Raw genomic sequence first — 23,229 nt, forward strand, 5'->3', positions numbered from 1 at the left:
CATGCCAATCTGCCCTACAGTCCCTTAAAATATATCTCCCTCACTTCCTCTCTCACTCTTGCTCTCTAGTCATCTGTGAAGAATCTTGACTAAAGGCCTCAAACACTAGCCCACTAATGGCGGCTGATGACATTCACCTCACACTGACTGAACAGCTTCTGCAGGTGAAAAGCAGACCATGCCGTGCAGTGCCTGGGTGCAGGAGTTATAGACTGAGTCCCCTCCTCCTCCCATGGGCTCCTGTCTTTCCTCCAGAGACAGGTTCTCACTGTGAAGCTTAGTGATTATACTATGCAGAAATGACCCCGGGGATTATTCCGATTTTTGGACACTCAGTGTGTGCCCCACAGACCAGCTGCATAAGCATTGCCCGGGAGCTTATTGGAAATACAGGTCAGGCCCCATCTCAGACCAGCATCAGAATCTCCATCTTAACGAGATTCTTAACACATAAAGTTTGAGAGGCACTGTGATTGAAAGCAGCCCCATATTCCAGGATGTTCACTAGACAAGATGTTCGTAGACATGGGTGGAGTTCCTTATTACACTCTTGCCAGATCTGAGCACTTGGGCAAAACTAATAAAGAAATAGACCTTTCTCAGAACTACATAACAATAGGTTACATTAATGAGGTTTCACTAAGTGCCAAGCACTGAACTAAGGACTTTATATGTATGAACTCTCCCAGCAAACCTCTGAGGAAAGTATCATTAACATGCTCATTTTACAAAGGGCAAAACTGAAATACAAAGATGTTCAGCAACTTGCCCAAGGTCACACAGCAAATAAACAGCTCAGTCAGTATTTGAACTCAGAGAGCCCAGCTCCATAGGCTTATTCTGCCTCTCAGATTCAAAACACAGGGTCCTGTCAATGTTATATCAGGTATATAAGAGAAGATCTAGCATGAAACTAATTGTATCTGACTGTGGGGTTTAAGGAATTCTTCATAAAGGAGTCAACTTTTGAAATGGTCTTTGGATGACAGGTAGGAGTTTGGTAGGTGTTGTAAGCTGTGGTGCCTTCCATAGGTAAGAAGGCTATTCCCATGAAACAAGATGGAGTTTTCCACACAGCCAAGTACTCCTACATGGATGCTGTTCTCTCTACCTGGAAAATCCCCAGCATCACCCCTTCCTGCTTTCATCTGGTTACCTGGTTTCTCCTGGTGGGTGTCATCCTTCAGATCTCAGCCTTCTGAGACTCCCACACTAGGTCAGGTTTCCTTCTGGACCCTCCTAACACCAATGGCTTTTGTTTCATGACACCTACACTAGCTTATAATTCAAGTTATTAGGAGAGTGTCTGATTAATGTCTGACTCTCCCACTAAACTGTAAGCTTCTTGAGGGCAGGAACTATGTCTTTCTCTACTCACTTGTGAATGTCTGGGGACTAGCCAGTGCCTGGCACACAGTCAGCATTCAGCACTCAGTAACTGTTAAGTGGATGCACAGCAAGGATTATCTGCTTTTCTCAATCATCACCACCCATCTCCCGCATCCGCACAGAAGTTGGAGAATGGGCTGCAACCCACAGCAGGAAACCAGCCTCCCCTTAATTAATAAATAACAAACAAGAATGCTGCCAAACCTGCATACCTTGGGTTTATCCTTTTCAACTCATTCCTAATGTGAACTCACAATGAGCACAGACAAATAGTCGTTTGTAATCCTAACAGCTGTTACTTGTAAAAGGTAGTACTGTTACCCTCAAAGCATAAATCAGAAGATGGAAACTAAATCATGTATTTAAATTGAAAACACAGAACACATTCCAACAATGCTGTGGCTTCTACAAAACTCGAGATCAAAAAGGAACAAAGTTAAGCTGAATCCTTCTAAGTTTAAGGCACTATGAGGTTAGTTCAAATACCAGTACTATTGACCTAAGGGGCAAATTCTCCAGGATTGTATAATAGATTTGACAAATTTTTGCAAGTAAATTATCTGTTCAGTATGAAAACCTTCTTTCAGAGGCAAGCACTATTTTGATGAGGAATTAATTTAGTGGTAAATGAAAGAATCCATTGCAATTCAGAGCCCTGCCTCATGTGATCAGCTTGGGAACCTATTGCAAAGCCTTCATTTCAGGCCACTTGGCTACTAGACTGTTTAATAAAGGCATCTCTTTTCCAAATCACGTTGCCATTTATCAAAGCTGCAATTCTTCTCCTGAGGGTCCAGTTCCACGTTCATTTGCTTGTTTACCGAGTCTCAGTTGGTCTTTTTTAGCTCCAAATATAAATCTGTCTCCAACTTTGACTTAGGGCCAAGGATTTCTAAAAGCAAGTCAGACTTCAGAATGTTGTTCTTTCCTGTAGGAAAGTCTTATCAGATCCCATCACACACATACTGATCTTGTGAAAATAAACCTACTGGAAAACCAATAAGAAGCCCAGCTTTGGGACTGGTGACAGTGAAAACAAATCATAAATGTAGCTATGGGCTCTACTGGCAGAGGCTTCTTTTATTCTCCAAATATGGCAAAGGATTTGCTAAGAAATATTCAATTCTCCTGCAATTCTGGATTTCCCAAAGCAAATATAATTTGAAGCATCAATATCTAGTAGCCCAGTGCAGTCAGAGTTGACATGAAGTCAGAAATAACTGATTTCAGAAGGAAGGATTTCTCTAGACAAAGGAATGATTGTGTTTCCAGTTGCCCTTTGAGACGTTTAAGTCTCAAAAGGGCTAGTTTGTTCTCAAGACGATAAAAATTTTAGGATATTGGATGAAGAATTTCTTCAATGTGGTTTGTTAATCACCTTGCTAAGTCTGAGACTCCTAAAGAGAAATGACTCATTTATGACTCAGCTCATCCTTCTGCTTCCTGACCTAGTACATTAAAGACAACAGAAAGGTCAATGTCTTCTCTGCTGGACAAGGTCCTGCCAAATATTTATGATTGAGGGCCAGGCTATTTGCATCTAGGAAGCAAATTCTTCCTTATTCAGGACTTACCAAAAACCTTCCAGCATTGAAACTTAAATTTAAGTTCTTAGACCAAGAATCTCACAGGGGCATCCTGGTGGCTGAACTCAGCTGGTTGGTATATGTGTTTCAATTGGCACTATTTTTTAAATTGAATTTCCGAGTCTTTGGACATGTCAACCTTTCTATTATATACCTGATTCGCTTCACTAATGTACTTTACCTGCTGGCCCTTGAAAGTATTTGAGTTTCTTAACCCTCATAAAGATGGAATCTTCCTAAAAAGTGTTGTGTCCTTCCCACTATTCTTAAACAGAACATCTAGAATATTGAAACCAACCCAATACTCCCATAGACTGTTCGTTCTGATAAACATAGAAATTGGCCCTTGTGCTGTTAAAGCTTGAAACTTGTATTTGTTTTATCTGAGTTCCTTCCTCCTTCAGAGCCTCTCAAAAACAGTATCAAAGAACTGAAACTCACCAGAGCATGGCACCAGATGCCTCCCTGCCTCTCCCTAGGTCTTGTTTTCTTACACATTGTTACGTTTCTTCCCTGCTACATAAACCCTTAGTTTTAGTCAGTCAGGGATATGAATTTGAGACTGAGCTCCCATCTCCCTGATGGAGCGCCCAATTAAAGCCTTCTTCCTTGGCAATACTTGTTGTCTCAGTGATTGGCTTTCTGTGTGGTGAGCAGCAGGACCTGGACCAAACCTCTGGTGTTTCAGTAACAAAATAACTTAACATTCTCTTAATAATTTAAAGTTATCACTGTGAAACTCAGTGATTATACCATGCAGAAATGTCCTTGTGGATTATTCAGATTTGGGGACAATCAATAGTCCCAGGATGCTATGCTTCTTGAGGTTTTTAAAGTTGTTTCATCTTGCCCCATCTATGTGATCATTAAGTATTCTATTTCACTGTTGCCTCTGTGCCTGCCATCACCATACCAAACACACATACACATAAGAGAGAGAGACTCTTGACACATATAAACCCTTTCTAACCCTCCACTGTTCTGTGGTCTAGAAAGCAAGAAGTTAATTTGATTAGAATTGTGTGCCGAATAATAGTAAATAGGATCTGAGTTAGGAAGTCCTTAAGGAAGTTGGCTCTCTTTTGAAAATTTGTTTCATTTTTAATTTTTGCGGGTATATAGTAGGTGTATATATTTATGGGGTACATGAGATGTCTTGATACAGGAATGCAATGTGAGATAAGCACATCAAGATGACAATAATAAACTTAAATGCAAATTCTTCATCACCATTTTGACTGCTCAGAAATCATCACTATTTCAGTTACAGGCTCTTTTAAAAAGGTCAGTAAATACATGACTCCTGTCTAATGAAAAAAAAGTTAGCAATTGAAATTCTGAGAATACAATCTCTCACAAAAAAATCAAAGCCCACTCACTGAGCCAAACAAAAAGCATGCTCACTGACCTCCAATTCTTGGTCATCACTGCCAACTACCAAACAAATAATTAGAAACAAACAGCCACAGACGCTATACTCTTGAGTTGATGAGGAAACACCAAGAGTGCGTTGCACTGTCATACGAGTACTGTCACACAAGTCATTCACATAAGCAGAAAGCCACTTTCCAGTCCCTAGATAACTATGGCCAAGCTAGCCCAGCCAAGAACCTCTTCTCACTCTGTACTTGAAGGCCACAAAAGCAGCTCACTCAGAGGAGCTGGGCTGCCTTGCTCCTCTTAATCCATTCAGCCTCATTGGCCATCCTCAGCCCAGGTTTTTATCTCTTCTCCCTTGAGCTACCACAATGACTCACCCAGCTGACTTCTCTCTCTCCCTGAGTCATCTTGCCACTTTTTAATCCTCTGCTCACATTGCATTGCATCCAGGTAAAGACAAACTTCAATCTGTCTCCCTTTTACCTAAATTAAAAAAAAAGACTACTTTCCTCAACCTTCATCATTTGGATACATTCAGTCTCATCACAGCCCCAGACTGTGGCCAACCACGTTTCTCTCTGCTTTCCCACTACACCATAGTCATTGCCACCTCCTGCCTTTTTTCATGCTCTGTGGCTTCCGGAAACACTGTCTTTTCCTCTGTGTCTGTCCAAACTCCACCCATCCTTCTTACTGCCACTCAAGAAGCTGTTCCCGGACACCCTATCCCTTAAGGGTTGCTCCTTTCATTCAACTCCTTACAGCTCCCAATGTTTTAAGCACTCATTTTAATTTCCACTGTCCTGGGCATAGGCCCTGGCCCTGCAGTAGAGCAGGAATCTGACCCAAAACTTTTTTGGCATCTCCTACTCAATATCTATCCCTCTAAATCCTAATATGTTCAATGAAGACAACTGCCCTTGTACATGATAACCCTAAGAACAGCAAAGTTTATATTTGGAAAAACTGCAGACCTCTCCCAGAATGACACATTGCCCTTCAAATCCCATGGAGAAAGTGTGTGGGCCAAGTTCCCAGATATCTAGCTAAGAAAGGCAAGTCAGCCTCCTCCCTTCCCCCACCCCACCGCTCTTGCCAGACAGCATTTAAAATGCACTTCAGCGCTTTCCTCTTTTATTTGGAAAGGAAACAAGTCTTGACATTCTGTTTCTCCCATTTCATTAAGGACAGAGGTCATCCCAGGAAGGGGAAGGGTAGTTTCCAAAGAGAATTTGTGAGAGAGTGGAGGTGGGGCATGGGACGCTCTCATCCCTTCTCGTTAGCCCACTTTACCCTTTGAAGAGAACAAGCCCAGCTTTCACAGTGAATTATTTGCAGGGTGGCCTCTGCCAGAACCGGCTCTCCCTGGCTGAGGCAGTACCCGGAAGGATTACATTATAGCTCAAGGACAGACAAGGTGTCCAGAAAGAACTGGTCAGAGGAGGTGACACTGAGACAGCCTGGAGATAAGGGAGTAGAGAAGGGAGAAGGGAGAAGGTAGGGGGTGTGTGTTAAACAGAAACCCAGAAAAAGCTAAACCTGCACATTTCTCTCTCTCTCTCTCTCTGCCTCTCTCTCACCCTCTCTCTCTCTCTCTCTCTCTCTCTCACACACACACACACACACACACACACACACACACGCACGCACAGAAACACATTCTTTGCTCTCCCTCCCCATCTCTAACTCCCCAAGGCATTTCTATAAATAAATGATAGGACCCTGAGCCTGCAATAGGCCCATTATTAACTCTTGCAGTGTTCTGACTATAAGTGTGTGAACACTTTTCCTCACTTCATGGTTTACAAAGCCTTTTCCCATATGTAATCTCCACCTGACTCCTACATCACACACTTGAAAAGTCCTTTAGCTTCTCCTCATCAGTCCCATATATAGAATCAGGCACCCCACACCCGTACTCTCAAAGTTCTTAGCCTTAAAGCTGTAAGCTTCAGGTTGGCTACTCCAAAAATCTCTTATGGTTTGAGCCACATTACTTTCAAAATTATTGAATATTGTACATATTTATGGAGTACAATGTGATATTTCGATATATGTGTACATTGTGGATATTTGGATATATGTATACTTTGTGGAATGGTCAAATCAAGCTAATTTAACATGCTTATCAACTCACATATTTACCATTTCTTTTTGATGAGAACATTTAAAATATATCTTTTAGCAATTTTGAAATATGCAATACATTGTTATTAACTATAGCCACCATGCTGTGCAATAGATCCCCAGAACTGACTCCTTCTGTCTAAAAATGAAACTCTGTACATCTTGACCAACATTTCCCCATTCCCTATCTGGCCCCACCTATCAGCCTCTTATAACCACCATTCTACTCTCTACTTCTATGATTTTGACATTTTTAGATCCTAGTGAGATCACATAGGATCTGTCTTTCTGTGCCTGGCTTATTTCACTTAGCATGATGTCCTCCAGGTTAATTCATGTTGTCATCACAAATAACAGAATTTTCTTCTATCTTAAGGGTGACTAGTGTTTTGTTGTGTATATATACTATATTTTTTATCCATTCATCTATTGATGGGCACTTAGGTAATTTGCATATCTTGGGTATTGTGAATAATGCTGCAATTCACATGGGAGTGCAGATATCTTCAACATATTGATTTCAATTCATTTAGAGGTACACCCAGAAGTGGGATTGCTGGATCATATGGTAGTTCTATTTTCCATTTTTTGAGGAACCGTCATACCGTTTTCCAAAATGGCTGTACTAATTTACATTCTCACCAACAGTGTATAAGGGTTCCCTTTTCTCCAGAGGTCTTTACATGCATAATGTCACTTAAATTCCACAAGAATCCTGAAGGGTGAATATGATCAAGGCATGTCAGAGGAGGAAAGTGAAGCTCTAATGCTATGTTATGTGACAGCAGTATAGAGTGTGGGGTGCAGTGTCTTGAACCTAGGTCTGTATAACTATAGTGCACGTGTTCTTCACCCCTGTCCTGAGGTCGTCTTCCTAAAAGTTCTTTATCATCTAAGATTCCAGTGCATCTACTGAGGGGTTTAGTCAGATATCTGGAATGCCAGGATTCATTACCAATTAGGCTTCCCCATGCCTATAGTGGTGTCCTTTACTTTTCACTTCAACATTTATTTTGCCAGACTCTATACTAAGTAAAGTGGGTAAAGTAGTAAATAAGACACACATGTCCTGCTCTCATAGAATTTAAAGTCTGATTAAAAGAGACAGTGCATAAATGCACACACAATTAAATAAATGGACCAATTTGCCAAGAAACTTCAAATCCACAGATAATAAACACAGCATAGTTTTCATTTTTTCCACTGTCCTTGACTGTGCTATGTCAAATCATCTCCTCCCCTTTCCTCCCCTTTAAAAAATCTCACAGTTTCCATTATTTCCTGTCACTTTCAGCTATTCAGTTTAGTCCAGACCGGTTTAAACCCCCATCTCAGATATGATCCCAAGCCCTCTGCCCTCCCAGAGTAGCCAAGACTTGCCGCCACTGGGGCTTGGCGTACACCCAGGTGGGTCTGCTCTGTCTCTGTTCTCACCTCCCTACCCGCCTTGTCAGGATGTGGTTCCCTCCATGGTGGAGGTGGGAAGAGGAAGGGGTGTTTGAGCTCTTCCTCCCCAGGCCCCAGCCCTTGCCACTTGTAATCCACCTCACAAACCCTTGTTGCTGGAGACCCTCATCCAGAGGGTGGCTTTTTTCAGGCGGCAGAGGGGGGCGCAGCAAGTCAGCCCAGGCCCAGTACCTTCCTCAGCATTCTTTTGACCCATGGGAAATTCAACCACCCTGCTGTGCCAAGCTTTGGGAAGGAGCCTGCGCCATGGCCACGCCGTATTTCAGCCCTGCCTTCTCTCTCCAATGTTTCTTTTCTCCCGGGACAGGGCTGACAGCAGGACTGCTGCCCAGGCAGATGTCTAGCCAGTAAACATGACACTAGTGATCCCCTTAGCACCCCCAACTCTCCTTTGGCTTGGAGGAGGGAAAACCCCTGTTCCTGGCCCCGCTCCTGGGAATACGCTCACGAAGAACTCTGTATCTCCTCCAGGCTGAGAACTCCAAGCCCCTTATTCCAGCCCAGACTCCTCCTTACAGACCCAGGACAGGGGCAGGGTTGGTGGTATTAGGGCCAGTTCTGCCACTGCATTGTTGAAGGCTGGTTAAGAGCTCTCTTTAGAAAACCAAAGTGCTCAGCACTTTCTGGGTCACCTCTGGGCATTGGCAGCCATTCCAAGACAACAGAAAAAAATCTCACTCACACCCTATTACATACAATTCTAATTGCGAGACGTGTGAGGAAGGAAAAGAACAGAGAACAGGGTGCTATGAGAGGAAATGCCCACGCTCAGGATCACACTTCCGGGTCTCAAATCCCAGCTCTGCCCCTTATTGTGTGACCTTGGGCAGGTTACTTAGCCTCTCTGTGCCTCAGCTTCCTTATTTGTAAAATGGTGATGATAATAGTACATACCTCATAGGACAAAATGAGAAAATGTAAATAAAACTCTTAACATATCGCCTGTCACATGAATAAATGCTCAGTAAACGTAAGTTCCCTGAGGGATCCAGGCACCTCATAGGCACCCAACAACACTTGATGAAATAATGAATGAGGTAGTGAGACCCCATCTCTACAAAAAATTAAAAATTAGCCAGGTATGGTGGCACATGCCTATAGTTCCAGCTACCTGGGAGGCTGAGGCAGGAGGATCACTTGAGCCCAAGAGATTGAGGCTGCAGTGAGTTGTGATCATGCTACTGTACTCCAGCCTGGGCAACAGAGCAAGACTCTGCCAAAAAAAAAACAGAATTACACATAGATTTTCAATCCATATTAGAAAGGCTGAGGACCATATTATGTGTAGTTTGAGAAAAGAGAGGGCAGAAATATATCTTACTCCTGTAGATTCAGTGCCTACCACATAGTAGAAGCTCAGTCGATTTTTTGTGTGTGTGTGTTGAACTGAAAATAATTATATTATGCCGAAATCCCTCCCATGGAACCCAGGGGATATTGGTAAAATTAAACCATGTGAAACTTGAGTAGTGTTAATGTTTTGTTCATAACTTTCATGAATTTTGCATATATTTCATGGCACTTATATTAAATTCATAAATAAAATTTTAAAAAAGAATAATGAATGAGGGAGAATGGCTGGGAACACCTATTTGAGATGGGGTGGTCAGAGAAGACCACTTGGAGAAGGTGACACTTAAGCTTTGACACAGACGATAAGACAGAAGTCAGCTGAAGAGCAAAGGGATCATATTGCCCTGGAATCAGATTACAGAATAGACCTAGAAAATTCGCCTTTGACATTTTAATACCATGTATAAATACTGGGTTATGAGATATTAATTCCCTCTGGACCAAAGATTGTCATAACTCCCAGGTGCCAAAGTCCTCCAGATACCTCTGTCTCCATCACAGCAGCTCTAACTGTGCAGTTAGTTGCCACCACGGCAGTTGCTTTGGGGGTTTGTTTCCATTTTTTAAAGTTGTTAGTCAGGACTTGGGTAGCAATGAGGTCAAGATCCTGGCTAGATGGTAAGTCAGATTTCACATGATCTAAATGGTCAGAGCCAGAGAGTGTCAGCTACCGCAAGGAAGAGAGTATATCATAAATCCAGAGTAGACATATGAACAAGCAATTTATAGACTGGGCTTACCCAAAGATTAATTTTGAAGGTCATATCATGCAACAGAGTACATAACTGGACACTTGAGTCTGTGCATGTCTCTGGTTACAGCTGGTTTTAGTTACTTTGAATCTGGTCAGCATTATAAATGGCTGGGATAAAGTATCTGCCGGAGGAGTTGGTATAAGCATGTGACTCACCAGCCCCCCTGACTCATGGGACCCACAGTTGTCCTGAGCTATTAATCCATTGACAGAGCATCAGTGAGACACAGGGGCTATGAGAAGATGTACTGACAAATAGCCAGGAGCACCCACTGCCCATCGTTATGACTGTATCCTTTTGGGATACGGAGCATCGATATCTTTTGTTGCTGTAATAGCAAGTTTTTGGCACAGGTGTGGCCTGATCATTGTTTTCAAGCACACTAAACCTAGATGGTGATATAATGGAACTGTTGACACTTCCCAAGACAGCAGGATGTCTCCACCCTGGTTTGATGGTGTTCGTGTAGATAAATAAGGGCTGGGATACTGTGCTAGGAGTCAGAAAGGCAGTGTGGTGTAGGTGCCTATTGTTGTAGGTGGTGGTATCAGCAAGGGGCTTTCATTACATGGTGCCAATTAGAATGTCAAAGAAGGTTGGTTTCCATGTTAAATAGGATTGACCTTTCTGTCACTCAGAACCCCAAGTGTAAGCACTAAGAATCTAGAGAATAGCTGATCCTTCACAGAAACACCTAAGGATTTAGCTTTTATTTTCATGTCTGCAGCAGCAGTGAGAGCCCAGTGGAATATTAGACTCAACATGATGCAATCTGGCATCTCAAAATCGTAAAGAAGGTTGGAAACAACACATAAAAATGGTCTATTGTCATGAATTCAAACCACATCCTAAAGGCTGCCAGAACAATGCTTTCAAATCCCAGATGTTCCAAAACAATTTATTATTCTTAAAGGTTATACAGGGAAGCAATCACCCTCACCCCACTCCCAAAAAAATAGGGAAAGAAAATAAAAGTCCCGTATAGGATGCAAATGAAAACATTTCTACTGTGCTTGCAGGTACTAATAAAACCTGTTTATAATTTTTTATTGTAAAATATTATTTACGGCCGAGCATGGTGGGTCTTGCCTGTAATTCCAGCATTTTGGGAGGCCAAGGAGGGCAGATCACAAGGTCAGGAGATGGAGACCATCCTGGCCAACATGGTGAAACCCAGTCTCTACTAAAAATACAAAAATTAGCTGGGCATGGTGGTGTGCACCTGTAGTCCCAGCTACTCAGGAGAGTGAGGCAGGAGAATCTCTTGAACCCAGGAGGCGGAGGTTGAAGTGAGATGAGATTGTGCCACTGCACTCCAGCCTGGGTGACAGAGCCAGACTCCATCTCAAAAAATATATATATATATAAAATTTACATATAAAATCATATATAATGTATATAAAAGAAATGTTTGCTTAAGAAGGAAATTATTAGCAATAATTTGGATCCTCCTTTGTAGCCCTCCCCAATTTCCTCCATCCCCCTACCCAGAAGTAATCACTAGGCCAAGTTTCACTTTTTATTTCTTTGCTTTATTATTTTCATATATATGAAATATATATTCATTAAATATATATGTATATTCAGTTTTGTGTGGGTTTGAACTCTATGTAAATGAATCATACTGTATGTATTTTCTGCAATCTGCCTTTTTTTGCTCAATTTTATGTTTGTGAGATTCATTCATGTTGGTAGGAGTAGCTGCCATTCATCTTCACTTATGTTTTGTATTCCATTGAAATGATAGAATAGAATTTATTTATCCAATCTACTCAGTGGATATTTGTCTTGATTTCCATTTTTGCTTTTACAGATAACACTGTTATAAACATACTTATGTATCTCTTGATATAGATGTGCAAGAGTTTCTTGTAGGATATATAAATAGAAGTAGAATTGCTCTGCATCTTCAACTTCACAGCATCAGAGTGTTTCCCAAACGGTGGTGGTGGCACCAGTTTATACTCTCACCAGCAGAGTATGAGACCCATTGTTCACAAACTCACCAACACTTGCTTTTTACAGATGTTTAAATTTTTGCCATTCAGGTAGATGTGAAATAGTATCTCATTGTAGTTTTAATTAGCATTTCCCTGGTTATAAATGAGGTTGAGTATCTTTTCATATGTTTATCGGTCATTCACGTTTTCTCTTCTGTGAAATGTGTATTCAAGTCTTTTTGCTTGTTTTTCTATAGGTCTTTTTTTCTTATTAAGTATTGGACTTCTTTATATATTCTGGATACTACTCCTTTGTCAAGTAGAGCTGCTCCCAGTTTGTAGCTAATCTTTTCACTTTCTTTATGTTGTCTTTTGATTTTTTAAAAAAACAAAATTTTAAATTTTAATGTGGTTAAATTAATCAGTTTTTTCCCTTCAGTTTATGTTTTTTCTCTTATTTTAGAAAGACTTTCCAACTCCAAGGTCCTAAAAGACTCCTCTTCTCCAAGCGGTTTTTAATAGCTCTCCCTTTCATCTTTAATTATTTAATCCCTTGGAACTGATTCTTGTGCAAGACATGTGGTGGGAGCCTGGTTTCATGTTTTTCCATGTGGATAACCATTTGCTCCAGAGCCAAGTACTCTGAAGTGGATTGTCTTTCCACTCAGCATCATCTCCAGCTCTGTCATAAGCCAGGTCTTCAGATATGGATAGGCTTCTTTCTAGGCTCTATATTTTGTTTCACTGGAAATTTGTCCATCCCTGAGCTAACTGATATACCCCACTGGATTAGTTACATAATTTCATAAGAAATCTTGGTATTTGTTACACTAAGTCCCCCATTATGTTCTTTTCCTTTAGAAGGCTTTTGACTCTTCGTGACTCTTTCTGCTTCTACATGAATTTTAGAAGCAATTTGTCGAGTTCTTAAAAACACACACACAACCAAAAAAACACAAGATACCAACCCATTGGTATCTTGGTTTTAATTGCCATTGCTTAAAGTAGTAGATAAATATCTTCATAATATTACCTTCCTAACCATAAATATGGAATAGTTTTTCATTTGCAGAGCTCTTTTAAAACCTTCCAATACATTTTTATGACTTTTTCCATAAAGATCTTATGAAACTTTCGTTACATTTATTCTAAAGAAATTATATTATTATAATTATTGCTACTATTGTAAAATAGCCTATATAATGTATATATAAAAAGACTATTTTATAATACCAGCAATAATATAAATATATATAAACAGAACATATAATATATGTAATATAGAATGTATATATACACAGAAATATACCATATATATTCTGTTTATTGCCTATATAGAGATATTCAGTTCAATTCTGGGTGTTGATCTTTGTATTAGTCATCTACTGCTAAGCCATAAATCATCCCAAACTTCATGGCTGAAAACCACAAATATTTATCATTTCATAGTTTGTTTAAGTCAGAAATTCAAGAGCAGCTTAGCTGGGAGTTTTTGGCTCAGAGTCTCATATAAAGTTGTAATCAAGATGTCAGGCAGGCTGCAGTCATCTGAAAGCTTGACTTGGGCTGGAGGACCCATTGCCCAGCTCACTCACACAGTGGTTGTCAAGAGGCCTGAGTTCCTCATTATGCGGGGCTCCCTGAAAGAGCTGCTCATTACAGTGCAGCTGCTTCCTTCCCCCAGCACACGTGAATCTAAGTGAGAGAGAGAGACAGGACAGCTAAGATGAAACACATAGTGTCTTTCATAACCTGATGTGGAAGTGATGTACCAACCATTTCTGATGTGTTCTATCGATCACACAGAACAACACTGGTGCCATATGGGAGAAGACCACACAAGGAAGATGTGAATTTCAGAAGGTGGGGAGCACTGGGGGCCGTATTATGGCTAAAACTACCGTAATCTTATATCCAACCACCTTGCTAAATTCTCAGATTTATTCTAATAATTTAGTAATAGATTCTTTTGGGTTTTCTACAACGGCAAACATATTTTCTGTAAATAATGCCAATATTATTACTCTCCTTCCAATCTCACTTTTATTTCTTTCTTGCTTTACTTCACAGGCTCAGATTTTTTGACATAATATTTTAAAGAGGTAGTAATAGATGACCTTATCTTAAAGAGTTTCAACATTTACCATAGTGTGATGTTTGTAGCAGGTTTTAATTGGTTTTCCTTTTGGTAGATATTCTTTTTTCAAACTAAGAAAATTTCCCCTTATTTGCTGCTTGAATTTTTTTCATTAATAGTGGGAAATTTTATAAACATTTCTGGTATTCATTGAGTTGACTGTATATTTTTATTCCTTTAATCTATTTATGTGGCAAATTAACATAATGGAAGTTCTAATGTTGAACCAATCTTACATTCTTGGAGTAAGCCCAACTTGATCATAATACATTTTAAAATACATTATTGGATTTATTTTAATAATTTAATTGGGTAAAAATTTTTTGCATCTACCTATTTGCAAGATTGGCTTAATTTTCCTTTCCTTTACTGTTCTTGTAAGATTTCAGTATCAAGGTTATGCTAACTCATAAATAAGTTGGGCAATGTTTCCCCCTTTTTTATATACTCTGAAATATTTTGTGTAAGATCAAAGATATTTGGCCTTTGAATGTTTGATACAAAACATCTATAAAAACATCTGGGCCAGGTATTTTATTTGTGGGTAGATTTTAAACTACAAGTCTTAAACACTAATCTTATATGTTTATAGAACTAGTCAAGTTTTCTTTTTTTTTTTTTTTTGAGACGGAGTCTCGCTCTCTCTCCCAGGCTGGAGTGCAGTGGCGCGATCTCCACTTACTGCAAGCTCCGCCTCCCGGGTTCACGCCATTCTCCTGCCTCAGCCTCCCGTGTGGCTGGGACTACAGGCGCCCGCCACCTCGCCCGGCTAATTTTTGTATTTTTAGTAGAGATGGGGTTTCACCGTGTTAGTCAGGATGGTCTCGATCTCCTGACCTCGTGATCCGCCCATCTCGGCCTCCCAAAGTGCTGGGATTACAAGCATGAGCCACCGCGCCCGGCCAAGTTTTCTATTTCTTACTGAGATCATTTTGATACAATATACTTTTTAAGGAATGTTTCCATTTTATCTAAGTTTTCAGGTATATTAAAGTTATTCACAATACCTTATTATTATTTTTTTCATTTCTGCATTACCTACAGTTATGATATTTAAAAACATTCCCGGCTGGGCGCGGTGGCTCACGCCTGTAATCCCAGCACTTTGGGAAGCTGAGGCGGGCGGATCACAAGGTCAGGAGATCAAGACCATCTGGCTAACACAGTGAAACCCCGTCTTTACTAAAAATACAAAATATTAGCCAGGCGTGGCGGCGGGCTCCTGTAGTCCCAGCTACTCGGGAGGCTGAGGCAGGAGAATGGCGAGAACCTGGGAGGCGGAGCTTGTAGAGAGCCAAGATCGCCTCCAGCCTGGGCGACAGAGCGAGACTCTGTCTCAAAAAAAAAAAAAAAAAAAAAAAAAAAAAAAAAAAAAAAAAATCCCATTCTAGTGTTCTCACTTTTATCTTCATTCATTTTCTCAAAGAGTTGTCTTTTTATTGCTTTGTGTGTGAGCTTATATTTCATGAAAATTCCTTGAGGTTTAGGCTGAAGGCACTCTTACAGAGAGCATGTGTGCTTGCTTTTACTGAGCACCTGGGTACTGCAACCAAGGACCTTATTTATTTATTTATTCATTTATTTATTGAGACAGAGTCTCACTCTGTGTCCCAGACTGGAGTGCAATGGCGCAATCTCACCTCACAGCAACCTCCGCCTCCCAGGTTCAAGCTATTCTCTTGCCTCCCGAGTAGCTGGGATTACAGACGTGCACCACCACGTCCGGCTAATTTTTGTATTTTTTAGTAGAGATGGGGTTTCACCATATTGATCAAGTAATCAACACGCCTCAGCCTCCCAATGTGCTGGGATTACAGACATAAGCCACGGCGCCCAGCCACCAAGAACCATTTTTTAATAAATTCTGGGCGTGAGGTTTTTCAGAGCACAAAGAATATGAAGTCAGGTTGTAAATCCATGAGAGGGCCAGATTGTGGTTATGAATTTTAGGAAGAGTTGATTGGGGCTTTTTTCCATCTATTAGGTTGGTGCAAAAGTAATTGCAGTTCAAATCATTATAACTAGGTTCAAACATATCTTCATTAATCAAAATAGGACCCATTACAATCAACATATTTTTGCCAATGAGAAATAAGTTTGTTTATTCCTGTAGCATAAAAATCCATACTTTGGGATTCAGCAAACTCTTGGAAAGCATTTTCTGTATCCTGCTGGTTGTGGAAGCGTTTTCCCTGCAAAAAGTTGTCTAGATGCATAGAGAAGTGAAAATAGTCGGTTGGTGAAAGGTCAGGTGAATATGGCCAATGAGGCAAAATATCGTAGCCCAATTCATTTAACTTTTGAAGCGTTGGATGTGCGATGTGTGGTAGAGCATTGTCGTGAAGAAGAATTGGGCCCTTTCTGTTGACCAGTGCTGGCTGCAGTCATTGTGATGTTCAATGCATCTCATTGATTTGCTGGAGCATACTTTTCAGATGTAATGGTTTTGCCAGGATTCAGAAAGCTGTAGTGTATCAGACTGGCAGCAGACCACCATACAGTGACCATGACCTTTTTCTGGTGCAAGTTTGGCTTTGGGAAGTGCTTTGGAGCTTCTTGGTCCAACCACTGAGCTGGCCATCACCAGTTGTTGTATAAAATCCACTTTTTGAGATACGCCATAACCCAATCAAGAAATGGTTCATTGTCGCTGCATACAGTAAGAGAAAACAACATTGCAAAATGACTATTTTTTAAATTTTCAGTCAGCTCATGAGGCACCCACTTTTCAAACTTTTTCACTTTTCCAATTTGCTTCAAATGCCAAATGACTATAGAATGGTCGACGGTGAGTTCTTAGATAACTTCTTATGCAGTTGTAAGAGGATCAGCCTCAATGACTGCTCTCAATCTGTCATTGTCAACTTGCGATGGCCAGCCACTATGCTCCTCATCGTTAAGGCTCTTATCTCCTCTGCAAAAGTTCTTGAACCACCACTACCCTGTACATTCGTTAGCAGTTCCTGGGCCAAATGTGTTGCTGAAGTCGCAAGTTGTCTCCGCTGCTTTACAACCCCTTTCGAACTCGAATAAGAAAATCACTCAAATTTGTTTTTTGTCTAATATCATTTCCATAGTCTAAAATAAACATAAAGTAAACAGCAAGTAACAAGTCATTAGCAAAAAAAAAAATTGTAAAGCAAGAAATGCCCATTAAAATGATGTGTAACATAACCACATTTATTTAAGCATGTATTCCAATATCAAACGGTAAATCCCAACAATGCGAAAACCACAATTACTTTTGCACTCACCTAACGTCTAAAGCTAATGTTGAGACAGGCATCTTTCCTAGCTGAATTTCTCTGTAAAAGTTATTTTCTTACTGAGAGTGTATCCTTTCTAGGTCTTAGCTATACTAGATATTAACTGTGACACTCCCAATCCACCCACACACTTTAATGGGCCCTAATCCTTTGTCTTCTGTCCCCTTAGCAGTCATAGCTGTTAAAAACAAATGTTGGTATCCTGGGGATTAGCAAATAACTTCAGGACAGATGCTAGCTTCAATACACATTTACCTCTCTAAAGACCTGCTTTTGCTTTTCATTTAGGAGGGCAGAGAAGGCCTTTAAGGCCATCCTTACTCTTCCCAGCTCAGCCAATAATTCTAAAGATATAATTAGAAAGCATTTTATCTAGCATTTTTAGATATTTTGTACTGGGAGGATTTGGGAGAAGGCAATCTAGACTTTAATTTTAAATTTTAAAGGCCAAAGTCATCTTGGTCATGTTTTACAAGGTGTAACTTTGAGGATGCTATCAAACACTTCTTTAGGTACTAGAATAATCCCTAGAATACTCTCAGAGAGCAGAGGTGAAATAATTTTCCTGCCAGGCTACCAGCCTAGTTATACTCTTCAATTTTTATGATAGTAAAGTATACTTATTCCCTTCTTCTTAGAATAGGATGAGACACTGGACTAAATGCTTTATACAAGTTATTTCATTTCAGATACATGTAAGGTATGACAAAGTAACTTGCCATAAACTAATGTTCCTGATGAGAATAATTAGAAACCATCAAAAAATATCCCCAAACTTTTTTGAAGACATTAGAGAGTTTCTGAGACAACCAGGGCTTGAAATAAGCAGAAACTATACAGAGAGAATCAAAGATCTGATGGACTTCCACTTCTGAATGTGAGAGGAGCTTTGAGGCAGATCAATAATAACACACAGGCCAACTAAAAATGCGGGAAAAAAATCCAAAAAAAGTCATTTAAAGGCATTAAAGAGCTACTTAAACAAGTAGGACTTTATAGTCAGGTTGAGCTGACATACTGCAGCTATTTTTTTTTTTTCTTACCTGGATGTGTTTGCTGATTCTGGGAAAGCAAAAAGCAGAGAAGCTGAGTGTTGCCTGGGAAGAAGGCCAACAGCACTGACAGAGCTATCGATGGCCCCATAGAGCTGAGAAGAAGAAAACTTAAGAATTCAGAAGTCAATATCCTGGTGAGGAGGGTGTATGTGGAAAACTGAATCTAACGCTCAGCTCCTTTTCCACTCAAGATATTTGCCAAACTCTGAAGGGAAGGAGAAAGAGGGAAGGAGGCTAAGAGGCTCACCAGAAAGCCTGAAAAGCAGAGTGGACTTCTGACAGACTCAGTGTGCTGAGGAAACAAAGATTGGAGTTCAAAACCTTCCAGGAAGAGGAACCCTGGCGCAAACATCAAACTCTCAGCTTTAGAAGGTCGTAGATTAGAAGCAGAGGTGAACCAAAGATAAATATAGCTTTACCAAGACTGCAACTTTGCCTTGACTCAGTTCAATCCCTGATTGGACTGAGGCAAGCAGCCCTGAATCTGTCTGGCAGAAGAAAGAGTAAATACTCTCTGAAGGAAGATTATACATCTGGCAAAATTCTCTGTCTTTTCATCTATTTTCTTGAAAAAAAAATTTGTTTAAACAGGCTCTCACTCTGTCACCCAGGCTGGTGTGCAGTGGCATGATCACAGCTCACTGCAGCCTCAACCTCTCTGGCTCAAGGGATCCTTCCACCTCAGTCTCCCAGGTAGCTGGGACTACAGGCCCACACCACGACACCTGGCTAATTTTCGTGGGTTTATTTATTTATTTATTTATTCGTAGAGACAGGGTTTTGCTAAGTTGCCCAGGGTGGTCTTGAATTCCTGAGCTCAAGTGATCCACCCACTTCAGCCTCCCAAAGTGTTTGGTTTACATGCCACCATGCCCAGCCCTGAAATTTTTAATATCTATTTTTGGTATACATAATACTTGTCATTTAATCAAATATTACTAGAATACCAAGAGACAAGACCACATTAAAAAAAAAAGAAGAAAAAATATATAACAGAATCAGACCCATAGGAGATTCAGATTTTGGAATTAGTAAACAAGTACTTTCAGATTAGCTATCATAACAATTTCCAAGAAAAATAGAGGAAAGGGGGGAAATTGATGAAAAATGAAGATGTTGACAGAAAATTGGAAACTATAAAAAATAAATAAAAATTTTAACTCAAAAATATAGCTGAAATTAAAAAATGCAGGAATGTATTTAAAGCAGAATTAGACATAGCCAAAGAAAGGCTATGTGAACTGGAAAACAAGTCAATAGCAAATATATTAGCTGAAGTCCAGACAGAAAAAAGAGTGGGAAATAGATAAAAGAGGATAAGACAGTGGGGCAAAGTGAAAACATATAACATAAGTCTAATCAGAGTCCAGAAAGAGAAGAGAAAGAACATGAGACAGAAGAAATATTTGAAGAGATAATAGCAGAGAATTTTTTAATCTCCACCTAAATCCATACCTAGAAGTATATATTTACTGAAGCTATCTTTCAAAAATGAAAGCTAAAGATGTTTTCAATTAAACAAAAACTGAGAGACTTCTTCACCAACAAACATATATTCAAAGAAATACTAAAGGGATTTTTTTCAGGCCAAAGGAAAAATGATCCAAGATGGAAACATAGAAATACAGAAAGAATAACAGAAGGAGAAAAACACAGATAAATTTAAAAAAAAAAATGGTGACTGAACAAAACAACATGATCCTATCTCATGGGGCTTAAAGTATATTTAGAATTAAAATATATAATAAAAATGCAAATGATAAGAGGATGGTAAAGTGCTTAAGGTCCTAGCTTTATTGAAGGAGATGTCAAAATGATCATTTTCACTATACTGTAAGAATCAAAGATGTGTGTTGTAGTTACTAGGGTAATCACTAAAAGAAAAGGAAAAGAATCTGTAACTAACAAGTTAATAAACTGGAAAAAATTGAATAACAAAAAAATCCAAAAGAAGACAAGAAAGAAATGAAAAAGAACATAAACAAATGGGTCAAATACAAAACAAATAATAAAAATGGTATACATCAACTCAAATATATCAAGAATTGGGTTAAATACAAATATACAAAATACTTAAAAGGTACACTATGAATGAAGTATCACAGTGTAAATGTTGTGACCACAAACTTTAAGTTTGAGCTCAAGTCTTAGCTCCAACACTTACTAACCCTCTGACCTTAGACAAGTCACAAATCTTGTTTGTGCCTCAGTTTCCTCATCTGTAAAATGAGGTTAATAAGAGAAACCACCTCATAGAACTGTTGTGAGAGTTAAATGAGGCTGTAACTTAGAACAGTGCTGACCACATAATAAGGGTTATATAATTATAAGCTACTTGATATGGTTTGGCTATGTCCCTACCCAAATCTCATGTTGAATTGTAGTAATCCTCATGTGTCAAGGGCAGGGCCAAGTAGAGATAATTGAATTGTGGGGGCAGTTTCCCCCATACTGATTTCGTGGTAGTGAATAAGTCTCAAGAGATCTGATGGTTTTATAAATGGGAGCTCCCCCTCCCAAGTTCTCTTGCTTGCCACCATGTAAGACGTCCCTTTGCTCTTCCTTTGCTCTGCCATGATTGTGAGGTTTCCCCAGCCATATGGAACTGTGAGTCCATTAAACCACTTTCCTTTATAAATTACCCAGTCTTGGGTATGTCTTTATTAGGAGCATGAGAATAGACCACTACACCATTGTTGTTATTAAGCCTCACAACAAGCTTGTAAATAATCAACCCATTTCATAGAGGATTAAATTGAGACTTAAGTGATAGTGCAACTTACCCAAAATTATCCAGCTGGGGTGTTACTATGAAGTGATAGGGTAGAGATGTGAAAATGTCTCCAGCACTCATGCTCCATGACAGCAGAAATCGTATTTGTCTTGTCTTATTCATCACTATATATTCAGTGTCAAACACATAATTAGTGCCCTATAAATATTGTTGGATGAATGAGTGACCCTTACTACAGTGCTATTCAGATACTGTACTGTTCCAACCAGTAACACAGAATACTAATATTAGTACTAAGTCCTTATTCGAAAACCACAATGTGAAAAGAAAAAATTGTGGGGAAACTTTTTATCATTAGTATTAGTGACAATACACATTTATTTACTACATACCATTGCCCAAATACTTTATTAAGCACATCATCTCCATGATCTCACTTTATTCTCATAATCACTCTGTCAGGTAGGAATTGTTATCATTCCCATTTTAAAGATGGGAACACTGAGACTTGGAGATATTAAGTCACTTGATGAAGGTTGCACCACAAAACTGGTGGGATAGAGATTTAAATCTAGTTCTGCCTGACTCCAAACCTAATCTCTTAACATGTAAAAAGTATGTGATTCTTCTACTTCTCTGGATAACTCAAATCTATCCTTAATTACAAACTTAAAAGTTGGCTCGTATTACCTTGGCCCTGTGAATAATTGTTTTCAAGTTGCTGCTGAAACAATGGGCCTCAACATTTATGAACGCCTGTGTCAAGGGGAGCCACATGATGGAGTTCCAGTATCCTTCCACTAAATGACTTGGTGTTTCAGAAGGCTAGACCTTCTCTGACCCCTGATTGAGTGGGCAGTTGTGGGTTGGGAATCCTGACTTGTCCGAGCCAATCATGAAGTCCCATTTCCCTATTCAGCGACTAGTTCTCATACAGAACCATGACTTAATTCTGGTCAGTGAAACACAGGGGAGAGTCTGCAAGTCTGCAGTGGGGCATAAGGAAAGCTTCTGGGCAAGGTTTATTCACCCATAAAAAAAGTGACACAAGGAAGAGATAGGCTCCTTCTCCTGTTGGGGCTATTGTGTCTGCTTATCATGCCTGGAAACTATGGCAGCTATCTTATCATTAGGAAGTTAGCACAGGGACAATCAAGAGTAATGAGGATCGGCCGGGCACGGAGGCTCACGCCTGTAATCCTGGCACTTTGGAAGGCTGAGGCAGGCGGATCACTTGAGGTCAGAAGTTCGAGACCAGCCTGGGCAACATGGTGAAACCCCATCTCTACTAAAAATACAAAAATTGGCTGGGTGTGGTGGCACACACCTGTGGTCCCAGCTACTTGGGAGGCTGAGGCACAAGAATCACTTGAACCCAAGAGGCAGATGTTGCAGATGTTGCTGAGATCGTACCACTGCACTCCAGCCTGGGTGATGGAGCAAGACTGTCTCAAAAAAAAAAAAAAAAGAAAGAAAGAAAGAAAGAAAAGAAAAAGAAAGAGTAATGAGGATGGTAAAATGAAAAAATGGAAATAACCTGAGTCTAAGTCACTGACTTAACCAACACTGAAAACGTTCTACCTTGCATCTTGTATTGTAGGATAATCTATTTCCTTTGTAGTTTAAGATACGTAAGTCAAGGGATCATGTCACTTGTGCCAAAAAGCCTCCTCATTAACCTACTTCTATACACAAAGTATCAGAGAAGAGAAAAAGAGATACTCGATCAGTAAAATTAAGAAGTCCATGTCCAGGTTGTTTACCAGGAGATGGTATGGGCGGGGCTGGAGGTGTTGGAGAAGGAGCAGTAGGCCAGGCTCTACTATTTCTGTAATCTTCAGCAAGTTAATGGACCTCTATTTCGCCATCTGGTTGTTTTTTGGTTTTTTATTTTTTAATTTTTAATTTTTAATTTTTTTTATTTAGTGTGTGTGTGTGTGTGTGTGTGTGTGTGTGTGTAAGTGGGTGGAGGAATCCTCTGAGCGATTATATGACTCTGTTCTCTGAATCGGGACAGTGGAAAACACTCCACACAGCTTA

At 39.9% G+C, this 23,229-nt stretch overlaps 1 long non-coding RNA gene across 1 annotated transcript in view; it reads right to left on the reverse strand.

Moving 5' to 3' along the window:
* The window catches only part of LOC126963028 (uncharacterized), a 52,254-nt gene extending 44,122 nt beyond the window's left edge, over positions 1–8,132 (reverse strand). The window contains exon 1 of the long non-coding RNA XR_007728899.1: positions 8,028–8,132. This is a non-coding gene — a long non-coding RNA (uncharacterized LOC126963028). The remainder of the gene's footprint in view (positions 1–8,027) is intronic.
* Positions 8,133–23,229: the final 15,097 nt, after the last annotated feature.

Source organism: Macaca thibetana, chromosome 9, assembly GCF_024542745.1.
Source record: "Macaca thibetana thibetana isolate TM-01 chromosome 9, ASM2454274v1, whole genome shotgun sequence".
NCBI lineage: Eukaryota > Metazoa > Chordata > Mammalia > Primates > Cercopithecidae > Macaca > Macaca thibetana.